Source organism: Natrix helvetica (genome assembly GCF_964273705.1).
Source record: "Natrix helvetica genome assembly, chromosome: 4".
Classification (NCBI taxonomy): Eukaryota; Metazoa; Chordata; class Lepidosauria; order Squamata; family Natricidae; genus Natrix; species Natrix helvetica.
Genome location: NC_138550.1, coordinates 170,729,854 through 170,742,118, shown reverse-complemented (window position 1 = coordinate 170,742,118; position 12,265 = coordinate 170,729,854). Strand labels below are relative to the sequence as shown.

At 43.8% G+C, this 12,265-nt stretch overlaps 1 long non-coding RNA gene across 1 annotated transcript in view; it reads right to left on the bottom strand.

Annotated features, from left to right (window-relative positions):
- LOC309391488 overlaps positions 1–10,080 on the bottom strand; it is a 175,057-nt gene extending 164,977 nt beyond the window's left edge. Inside the window, exon 1 of the long non-coding RNA XR_014175296.1 lies at positions 9,982–10,080. This is a non-coding gene — a long non-coding RNA (uncharacterized lncRNA). The remainder of the gene's footprint in view (positions 1–9,981) is intronic.
- Between the last annotated feature and the right edge of the window lie 2,185 nt (positions 10,081–12,265).

Genomic DNA, 12,265 nt, shown 5'->3' with positions numbered 1-12,265 from the left:
GACTTCCAGTGATGGAGCATTCACAACTTCTGGAGGCAGGCTGTTCCACTGATTAATTGTTCTAACTGTCAGGCCGTGCACGCTCACATTTTTGGCGTGCAGTGAACTGGTGGTAAAATTATGTGAAATCCATCTCTGGCACCAGGGAGTCAATATTGAAAAGGTGATTATATTTGTAGAGTCAATTTCTAGCTCAACTATTTTTTGAAATATATATATATATATATCACTAAGTCAAGGACTTCCACCCTAGTGGGTGGGGCGGTGCCCCGTCTTTTACTAAAGCATCTTCTTGATTTTTAAAGGCATCCATTCATTATTTGGAAGTTGTAAATCATATATTAATCCTACACCCACCCAGGGCTCTATTTTAGCAAGGTTGAACGGTGGCCCAATGCATCACGATTAAAATCCAATTTTGCTCCTAATGTACATCTGCAATTGTATCAAATGACGTTCAGCAGAAAAAAAGCACAGAATCTCCATAAAACAAGAAGTCAGCATTCATCAGAATATCCCCCTCGTTTCTCATTGAAATTGAAAACCGTCTGGCCATCCCAAAAGCTTGTTTGACTGTGTACAAAATCAAAACGGGGCACAAATGCATTTCAAATTATACAAGACCAAAAAACCATTTTTAATTTAAATTCACCTGACTTCGGTTCAGCACGGTTTGGCAATGAAGCTACATATTTGTGTTGGCACCTATCATTCATTGTGCTTATAATGTTTTATTGCAATCTCTATAATTACAGAAACTTTTAAAAATTGTACTAATAGCTTGTAAACACCTTCAGCCAAATTACACGATAAACTCTTTTAGTAATTCCATTTTTAAAAAAATGTTTTTCCCCAAAATCATATACATCAGCTTCCATCTCCACCCTGTTTTAAGTTGCCCCTTTTATCTAGTTTGTTAACTAATATTGTTTTTTACTTTTTAATTGTCTAGATGTTTATTTATGATGCCATAAGCCAATCAGAGTTGCTTAATAGAGAGATGGGGGGGGGAATAAATTTAAATTGAATAAACAAATAAGTATCAGCAATTTGAAAACAAAACAAAAAGGACCTTAGAATAACTGTTACGATGATCCGTTGAGCATAAATTTTAAATACAGAGATCACAGACGTAAGTTTTTGTGAAGGCACAAAGCATGGAGATATAGGAAAATATGTCTATTAAATGATAAATAGATAACCTTGTTGTTTTTTAGTGTAGGTACACTGGCACATATTAAAAGTGAAATTCTATCACCTAAAAGATGAAAACGAAAATAAGCATTTAAATTGTAAAAACATAGTTGCTCCAATTAGCTTCTCACATTTTCTTTTAGGCATTTGGATTACTAAAAAACCACCAATATTGGAATCTCCATTTAATTTCAAGTTCATTTGGTTTTAGCACTGGACGATATTTGATAGCAAAGGCTACGTAGTAGGTTTTTACTGTATTTGATTTACTGTGTTTTACTTTATTTAATTGATAACATACAACAGTCTTTGATTGATGAAAATGACTGTTTGCTGAATAAATACATTTTGGGCAGAGCAAACAGTTTGCCAATTTTTCTAGGAAATCTGGAGCAGCATTTTTTTAAAAAAAATATATAGCTAAAATGCTAAGGAACAATGTTAACTTTAAAAAAAAAAACACGAACGGAAGTGGGATTATTGATCATTTTTATACGTTGGAAAAGATTTCAGCTTAAATTTCGAACCTTTCTAGAATTCGAGTGTAGCAGCTGCTTTTCAGAGTAAGAAATGCGATTAAAATGAATGAATCATATTCTTACTTGGAAAAAGGGCTACCAGACTCTTGATCTTGAGTTGGTGCCATAAGCCCAACATTTCTTTTTTTCCCTATAACATCTATTCAAAAATCCAAAATCAAATTCACTTTTCCCCCCCAAAATATTCCCCAAAAGAAATTCAAAAAAAAAGAGGGGGGGATTTGTATTTAATATTGCATGTTTTGGACAGCAGCAAGAATTGCACAGCATTGGAAAAATGTAATTTAAAAAATATTAGATTGCACAGAAATGGATAGATTGGCATTAAAGATAAAAGAGAAGGACGATACAGAATTACTTTCAAACATGGGATTCGTTTTACAAATGGTCGGATAACAGAAGTAGAAATTAGAAGCCGGGAAAGCATTATTATGGAAGCAATCGACCCAGACAATAGACTGTTCGCAAAGCACTTATGTGTGTGAAATGAAAACGTACAAATAAACTATAAAATACAATTTAAAAAATTCTAAATCAAATCCCTCGCTGAACACAAGGCATTTGAGGGCGAAGGAAGAAAAAATAAAAATAAAACTCAGATCTGGATGGGAAAACAAGAACATTTCCCCAACCATCTCCAGCAGTTGATGGGAGATGTTCCTGAGAGACCCTCAATGCTTTTAACACAAGCAGATCCACGACCAGGAAGCTGGAGAAAGGATGTTCCTTCAGAACATCAACTTGTGTTCCACGGCCATCGAAACTCCCCGAGAGGTTGTTGTGGATTGCACACACACCCACACAAGCACATCCTGTTCGGAGACCGAAGGGCCTCGTTTATGGACAAACATCGTACACTCAAAGCACGATGGGTTTTATCCCCTCCTTCTGGAGCCCCTGTTTTTGGAGAGAGGCAAAACGTCCTACCTTTCAATGACTACTTTCGCTTCAGCTGCAATCACACAAGGGCTACTGATAGACACAAACTAAACGTAATCCGTTCGAATCTGGATTGCAGGAAAAACGATTTCAGAAATAGAGGAGCAAATGTGTGTGGAACACCCTACCTGATCCTGTTGTTAGTTCCTCTAACCCCCATACCTTTTACCTTAAGTCAGGGGTGTCCAAACTTGGCAACTTTAAGACTTGTGGACTTCAACTCCCAGAATTCCCCAGCCAGCAGAGCTGGCTGGGGAATTCTAGGAGTTAAAGTCCACAAGTCTTAAAGTTGCCAAGTTTGGACACCCCTGACTTAAATTGTCTACCGTGGACCTTATGCGTTTCTTAAGAGGTGCATAAGGGGGCGTGCATAAGCGCACCAGAGTGCCTACCATCCCTGCCCTACTGTCCCCATTGATACGTACTCTTTTTATATGTTTATGGCTATGTTTTGCTTATTTATATCCATTTACTTGCGCCATTTTTTTCATGTGTTTTTCATACGTATTTCCTTGTACTTATTGATGAATAAAAATGAAAACTCAGGCAGGAGGAGGGCCAGCTGTCCACGGGACGTGGGCTTCACAACTGAGACCAAGGAAGCCACCACTGGTTTTCTTCCTTGTGGCCACAAAGGCCAACCCACTTTCGCCCAAGGACCAAGCTGAGCTCAAAAGGCTGTTAGGCCAACCTCCCAACATCTGGATCTCGCTTCACTCCACACAAGGCTCACCCCAAACTTGTGCAACACCCATCTGGATGCTTCAGCGGTCATCGAAGCCACCCTGTCAAAAGCTAGGCAAAGAATTTGCACGTGGTTCACTTAGACCAATTTTGTTAAGGTAAAGCAGGTCGTGAAGAGAGATAAAAAATAACGCTTATCTCAAGAGAAGAAAATATTTGCAAGTTCAGGGTTGAACTGTGGGGTCCTTGGTGCTCTCTGAGCCTGGTGTTTTTCTTGCAGACGTTTCATGACTCAACTAGGGACCATCATCAGTGCCAGAACAAAGTGGGGTTGGTGGAGGAGGAGGAGGAGGAGGAGGACTGTGGGGTCCTTGGTGCTCTCCGAGCTTGCTAGTTTTCCACAGATGTTTCATTACCCAACTAGATAACATCATCAGTGTTAGAAAGGAGAGGGGTTTGCAGAATAGAGGGGGAGGGGGAGGAAGAAGAGGAGGGGGAGGGGAGGAAGAGAGGGGGGAGGAAGAGGAGAGGGAGGTCCTTGTTGCTCTCCGAGCTTGATGGTTTTTTTGCAGGCATTCCAGGACCCAACAAGGTGTGTCCTGATATGATGTTACCTAGTTGGGTCATGAAACATCGGCCAGAAAACCACCAAGCACAGAGAGAGCCAAGGATCCCACAAACACTTAATCATACATACGATGGACGGTTGCAGGAACTGGGCATGGCTAGTCTAGGGAAGAGAAGGACCAGGAGAGACAGGAGAGCATCTTCCAATATTTGAGGGGCTGCCACAGAGAGGAGGGGGGTCAAGCTATTCTCCAAAGCACCTGAGGTCCAGACAAGGAATAATGGATGGAAACTGATCAAGGAGAGATTCAACCTGGATATAAGGAGGAACTTTCTGACAGGGAGAACAATCAACAGAAGTTGCCTTCGGAAGTTGTGGGAGCTTCATCCCTGGAGGCTTTCAAGAAGAGACTGGACCGGCATCTGTCAGAAATGGTGTAGGGTCTCCTGCTTGGCGGGGAGGGGGGTTGGACTAGATGACCTCCCAGAGCCTTTCCAACTCTGTTAATCTGTATCTGTCTTCTCTTTTCCCCTTAAAAAAGTTGGCATCCCCATGGCACTTCGTTTCCTCAATGCCACCTTCCCTCTACAAAGCAGATGGACTCACCTTGCCAACTACCTGGCTTCCAGAGAAGGTTGGACTTTAATTCAGGTTCTCTACGCAGCCCTTTAGGATGTTGAGAGTTTGAGGCAACCCATCCCATGATTTCTCCTGTAGAGGTTGGCTGTCCTCTCTGCCTTCCTATCTTAGGACAACGCAGATGGGGAAGGTCCACAGGAAAAGGAATCTATACTTGGAACCAGAAGGTCTTTTGGGATTTTCTAAGAATCTAAGAAATAGAATAGAGCTGGAAGGGACCTTGGAGGTCTTCTAGTCCAGCCCCCTGCTCAAGCAGGAGATCCTATACCACTTCAGACAAGTGACTGCCCAGCCTCTTCTTTAAAAACCCCAGTGATGAAGCACCCACAACTTCTGAATTCAGAAGTTTAAGATAAACAAGAGAAAAGTAAAACGAATCAAAATGATTTAAACAGCCTTTTTAACGTAAAAACCTGTACAATCAAAACTCCTAATTTCTAGAGTAGAAAATATAGGTTTCTCAATTTTGACCATTTTAACATAAGTGGACTTCAACTCCCAGAATTCAACAGTGATGGCTGGGGAATTCTGGGAGTTGAATTCTGGGGCCAATCCCTCAAGATTGAGGGGGGCCTTTTACTAGGTTCGCCTGGTACGTCAGTTGCGCCCCTTCCTGGATCGGGATGCTCTGTGCACAGTCACTCACACCCTCGTCCTTTCTTGCCTAGACTACTGCAACGCTCTCTACATGGGGCTACCCTTGAAGAGCACCTGGAGGCTTCAGCTGGTCCAGAATGCGGCCGTGGGGGTCATCATGGGGGTACCTAGACGCTCCCATGCTACACCCCTTTTAGGCGGCCTGCACTGGTTGCCAGTTGTTTTCCAGGTGCGATTCAAGGTACTAATTATGACCTTTAAAGCGCTCCATGGCTTAGGCCCAGGGTACCTGCGAGACCACCTACTGCCACCAGTAGCCTCCCACCGTCCAGTACGATCCCACAGAGTTGGCCTCCTCAGGGTGCCCTCGGCCAAGCAGTGTCGGCTGGTGACCCCCAGGGGGAGAGCCTTCTCTGTGGGAGCGCCTTCCCTCTGGAATGAGCTGCCCCCGGAGCTTCGCATAATCCCCGACCTCCGGTCCTTCCGACGCGCCCTAAAAAGTTGGCTTTTCCAGCAAGCCGGCCTGGCCTGTTAATTTTAATTTTAATTCATTTTTTAAATGTATTGTTTCATAAATTCAATTTGTTTTTTTGGATATATATTTAATTTCTTTTTAACTTTTGGGATGTGTGTTTTTTAATGTTGTACGCTGCCCTGAGTCCTTTGGGAGAAAGGCAGCATATAAATCCAATGAAAACAAAGACAAAACAAAGAAGAGTGTGCAGGAAAGCCAATTAAAACCACTCACAAGAGGCATTTAATGCCTCATCCGTGGAATGTACAGGAAGTCCCAGATATACAACGGTTCATTTAGTGACCGTCTGAAGTTACGACACAACTGGAAAAAGGGACTTATGACCTTTTTCACTCTTACAAGCGTTGCAGCCTCTCTCTGGTCACGTGATCAAAATGTGGGCAATTAACAACCAACTCCTACTTATGACGGGTGCAGCATCTCGGGGTCCTCTGATCCCATATTACGACCTTCTGACAAGCTGAGTCCACGGGGAAGTCAGGTTCCCTCAACCACATTGTGATTCATTTAACAACTGCGGTGGTTGGTTCACTTAACAACCGTGACAAGAAAGGTTGTAAAAGAAAGGAGCAAAATTCACTTAACCACGGTCTCACTCAGCAACCAGAAATGTTGGGGTCCCTTGTGGTCATAACTCGAGGACTGTCTGTAATAGTCAACTGCCGCCTAGATCGTATGTAAACTAAATCAAATAGAGGAAACCAAATGGAGATTTACAAAACACATGTCACACAGGATCAACCCAAAACAAAACACACCCAGAAGGCGTAAGAGTCTGCAAAGCTTCTCAGTCAAGTGGCCTCAACGACCCTCCAAAAAGGGCACAAATAACCAGCTGCCTGCAAGGAATGTAAATTGTTCCATTCCACACCATCCTGTCAGAGCTGAAGAAGCTCCTTGGAACGAGAAGTGAAACATCTTCAAGGAAAAACCAAGGAAGACCAGTTGTCTCCTTCGGGACACAGAAGCATCAAAAGCAGAACTGTTTTTTTGGGGGGATCACTCATGAAAGGGTGGGTGTTATTGTCCAAATCTTCTCCATTGCCCAACAGGTAGAACATAGGTCTTCAAACTTGTCAACTTTAAGACTTGTGGACGTCAACTGGAGAATTCTGGGAGTTGACATCCACAAGTCTTAAAGTTGACACGTTTGGGGACCCCTGACATTGAATAATAGCCTTGGAAGGGGATTCCAACTCTATGATTATACTAGGGACCTTGGAGGTCATCCAGTCCAACCCCCCCCCCCTGCTTGAGCAGGAGATCCTATACCATTGCAGACCTTCTGGTTCTCCTTGAAAGCCTCCAGTGATGGGAGTCCAACCCTGACCGTCTTCTTATCTCGCCTTGACCCTACGGACGACAGACAATTCTCTCTCTCTCTCTCTCTGTCTCTCTCTGTCTCTCTCTCTCTCTCTCTCTCTCTCTCTCTCTCTCTCTCTCTGTCTCCTGGCTGGTGCAGCCGCATCAAAATAGCCACCACAACTTGGCGAGATCGAAGTCAAGAGAGGTTAACCCAACCATAACCCAAACGGCCTCATGATTGACAAAAGACCTGCAGCCGTTGGGTGACACTTAAGCTAGGAGGCCATCTGCCACCTTCCCAGGCGGCGCGAGGGGAGCGCAAGAAACCCAACACCCGCAGTCCGGTTGCGATGCCAGGCATCTGAAGAATGGGGCCTGCTCACCATAGTGCTATGTTCAGAATGAGTTCCCCCCCTTCCTCCAGCCCAGCCCACCATCTCCTTCACGGAGCAGCTCCACTTCCAACAGGCTGGAAAGCCAGAGCGGTTATCCCAGTCCTCCTCGTGTTTTACACATACGTGTAAGGCTCAACAAATAATCTGGGACATATTGACACGGCTGAAGAATGTCAGCGGTAACGATCAACATCTGCAGACCCAAATCTAAGCCGTCCTCTTAGAGAGGCGTATTAGGAAATGAATCTGTCGGAAATCAATGGAATTAGCTTAATAAAGCCGGACATCCACTCCTGTTTGACCCATTTCACCTGGTGAAAGTTCACTCAAACGGGGATTTTGAGTTTCAAATGTACCTTATACCAGGAGTCCCCAACCCCCAGTCCCTGGACTGGAACTGGGCCACAGCACGTCAGAAACCAGTCCACGTAAGCAAGCAAAGTCCCATCCGTGGGATGCAGGTAGCACGCAAAACAACGCCCTGTGTGGTCCAGAGAAAAACTTTCTCCATGGAACTGGTCCCTGATGCCCAAAGGATTGAGGGTCTCTGCCTTATACCTGAGGAGAGGCTGAAGGAACCATTGGCACAATCATAGCCAACTCTCAGAATTTTGGAATCGTGTTGGGGATGTTGAACCCCAAAGCTGAAGCTGTCATGGATCTTTCTGTCTCTAGGAATGGCCCCATCATCTTAGGCCCAGGCATCTCCAAACCTGGCCACTTTAGGACTTGTGGACTTCAACTCCCAGAATTCCCCAGCTGCCTGGGGAATTCCGGGAGTTGAAGTCCACAAGTCCTAAAGTGGCTGAGTTTGGAGAGTCCTGCCTTAGACAACAAAGGACAACCTGTGCAGCAGACAATGAGCTGACACAGCTCCCAACCAGTGGAAACGTTGGCCCATGCGCCTTAACATTCTCCTAAAATGCTAGGAGTGCTTTTAGTCTCCAAGAACTATTTATGAACCTAATTATTCACATTAAACAAATGTATCCAGCCGCCCAACTCTCACAGAGGTGAGTCCGGACGGCTCTTGCCACATCAAAAGCCATAATGTTAAAAGCCACATTCTATTTTTGCCTATTTGTTTCACAGCCAATTCATTTTTTACAACAACAAAAAAGCTGTAAAATGTGCAGTTTTAACGTCTCTCGGCCGCCAAGAGCATGGAAGCAGAGCTTTAAAATGACAAGAGGGATTTTTGTATTTTAATTTTTAACGACTAAAATTCATGCTCAACTTACAGAAGGAAGAATATAAAGAGCCATTTCGGATCTTGCCTTCAGACGCCCGTTTGACTTGTCATTCCTCAACTCCGCAGTCCTTTTCTGCAAAGTCCCACCAGAAAACAGCTTCTCGTTCTCTCCTCCACCGTTTCCTGGTCTTCAATGCTGAAAAAAGCACGTAGCCAAAACAACATGGTGTCCAAAGAAGACATTGGAGACAAAGAGGAAAACAGATCAAATCATCCCTAGCCACCCCCAAAAAGATGTGACAATGGAGACCTTCAGAAAGAAAATTAAGTGTGGGACGAGGGCATTGTGAGAACAAAACACTCATGGGTTCCAGGGTTGCTTCGATACAATTCTGTGGGATCCTGGATTGGTGGTGAAATTTGAATTTTTTTACTACCTGTTCTGTGGGCGTGGCAGGAGAAGGATACTGCAAAAACCCCATTCCCTCCCCATTCTACTCCAGGGGGAAGGATACTGCACTCTGGGGCCAGCCAGAGGTGGTATTTGCCGGTTCTCCAAACTACTCAAAATTTCCGCTACTGGTTTTCCAAAACTGGTGAGAACCTGCTGAATTTCATCCCTGTCCTTGATGCTTTCTTTGTTTGATTGGTTTTTTTTTAGCAGATGATGCTGCATTATACAACTAGGCAACCATCCTGAATGCTAGTGACGATAATGTTACTTAAGTTTTGGGTCATGCAATATCTACAAGAAAACAAGCAAGCTCAGAGAGCACCCAGGATCCCCCTCATGTCAACCAACATATTCTCCTTTATTGATGCAATTCTAGGTTTTTAGAGCAAGGACCGGGCAGTTTTGGGCCCTGGCATGAAAAGCTACGAAAGGCAAAGCCACACACACTGGCAACAGCCCACTGTGCGATGCTAAAGAGAAGACCTCCGAGCTCACAGAACTGCAGTTCCTGTCAAAGACCCTGGGAGACCAGACACACCCAAAAACTGCAGGGAAGAGACGCCAACGCCCACGGAGAGGCTCCGTCTACGAGGTCGCGGTTGCCCAAAAAGTGCTTTTTCCAAAGGCAACTGGACTTCCTTGATTTTTTTTTCTTTAAAAACGTTTTGCTTCTTATCCTTCTTTGGAACTGGAAAGGTTTCTGGAATGTCCCAAAGCTGCTTTTTTCAAGAGGCAACTGGACTTTCTGGTTTTTCCTTGAAGACGTTTCGCTTCTCATCCCAGAAGCTTCTTCAGCTCTGACTGGATGGTGGGGAAGGGAAGGAATTATACTCCTTGCAGACAAAGCCGGTCATTTGCATCCTTTTAGAGGGTCATTGAGGCCACCTGGAGGTTTCTCTGTGTCCTCGAGGGTCAGCTGAGTAGTGGAAATGGGTGTGACTACAACACAGTCCTTTCAGCAGTTCCAAGAAGGCTCCACACCCATTTGCACCACTCAGGTGACCCCGAGGACACAGAGAAACCTCCAAGTGGCCTCAACGACCCTCTAAAAGGATGCAAATGATTAGCTGTCTGCAAGGAGTATCAATCCTTCCATTCCCCCACCACTTCAGTCAGAACTGAAGAAGTCTCTTGGAGGAGAAGCAAACATCATAACCCCCCCCCCCCGCAGAAAAATCTGGTTGCCTCTTGAAAAAAGCACCTTTGGGACAACCATGACCTGAATGGCTGAGACTCTCCATAGATATGAAGCTTCTTGGATGAGAAGCAAAACATTTTCAAAGGAAAAAAACCAAGAAAGTCCAGTTGCCTTTTGAAAAAAGGAACTTTGAGAAAGGAACTACAAGGCACAAACTTAACATCACCCTAAAAGTGTCTTTCCATCTTCGGAAAAAAAACCTGTTTCCATAATGTCAGCATCTGAGTTGAAGTAGTGGAAGGGGGGGGGCAATGGAGCCAAGCTTGAGATGCTGCATTCGGTCCACGCCCTTTGCACGCTCAAAAAGAGTGTGCAGCCCTGAAACTCTTTGTACCTCTTTTATTTCATGGTTTCACCTTGTTCTTGAGGATGCAAGAAAACACCCAGAATGAAGCGTTTAAGAACAACTGCTGTGGCTAAAGGAGATACGCTCACCCTCTTCCCATTTCTCAGTCCAACTGTGCCATTATGCAGCTGTTATTTTTAATTTTTCCAGAGAAAACAAGGCAGGGGCACAAAGCCAGAAATCTCAAGAAATAAATAAAGTTGCGTAACGGTTCCCATCCGGAGTTCCCCAGCCTCCAAACGAGAGAACCGTGAATTCTTAACATAGACCGAAAAGTTAGCGGCCTACACAGACCAGGCACCTGTTATAGGAAATTCTCCTTTTGCTGAGACAGTTCACTTGCTGGGCGTCAAAATTGCTATGTCCATCTAGGCGCAAAGCCTCACCTAACCCCTTACGCACCTCTTTTTGCATTAGTAGAATTTTTTGTGCTACCGTATCCCCCAGCCATCCTGGAAATCTTGCAAAGGCAGAGATTTAATTTTAAAAATAAAAACAAAAACAACACAACTGCTACTGTTGTTAATTTGAAACTGGTTAGATGGATAAAGGTGTTATAGGGAATTTGGCTGACCGGCTGTAGGTGGCCATATCTGAACACGCAACGATGCTCGGACGTCCAAGTCACACCTCCCTTCTTGCGTCCAATTCTTTGGATCGTGTAGGTCCCTTCTGGATGGACAGATTGAGATCCCTTTTCTGCTCTGTAGATTCACCAAGTTCAACGGACTTGATTCCCACCGGATCCCCTCTAGGATTACACTGGAGAAAGCACTTTGCTGCAGAAGGGACTCTAGGCAAAAACACACCATACTATGACAGTTCCTCTCTCCAGTTTTTTAAAAAATTCATTTTTATTATTAATATTTTCAAATCCTTTTATGTTTGTGGGGTGTCTTCTTTTTGCTGATTTTATTAAATGGATCCCATCTATTCTCACGTGGAGATAAGAGACATTCGTCTCTTACAAATACACAAAATACAGACGTCTGTGGAAATCCTCCGTCCTCCAGGTCAAAATGTGCTTTTTTTATAAGAGGCAACTGGACTTTCTGGTTTTTCTTGGAAGACGTTTCGCTTCTCATCCAAGAAGCTTCCTTCAACTTCTGAAGAAGCAGCTTCTGGGATGAGAAGCGAAACGTCTTAAGAAAAACCAGAAAGTCGAGTTGCCTCCGGAAAACAAAAGTATCTTTGGGATACAAAATTCAGGTACACAGGGACAAAAAACTATAACTTATAAATGGTTACTAAAGTGACCAAGAATATATGAATGACATGCAAATAATAATAATAATAGCAAGCCACTTTGGTTATTGTAGAAATAAAATCTATGCAAGAAACCAGTAACATGCGCAGAGTTTCGTTATTGCTGCTTTTCATTTAAAATAAAAACAGCTCTAAAAGCAAATTTAAATCTCAGCTGCTGACTTGCCCTACAAGTCAGCTAATGAACCTGGCTTATTTTCGGAGTCTGGAAACCTAGAACTCCTGAAATCCCCAAGTATGAAGTCATTGTGCCAAAATTGTAGACGGCTCCCAAAACTGGACTGGATCCCTCAGTTATGCGAATTCAGTGCTTACGCAATTAAATATTACATTTTGTCCTGCAATATTAATATGTTACGTCTCCCTGTTATGCAACAAACCCCAGAACGTGATTAAATCACCGCAAACCTTGGC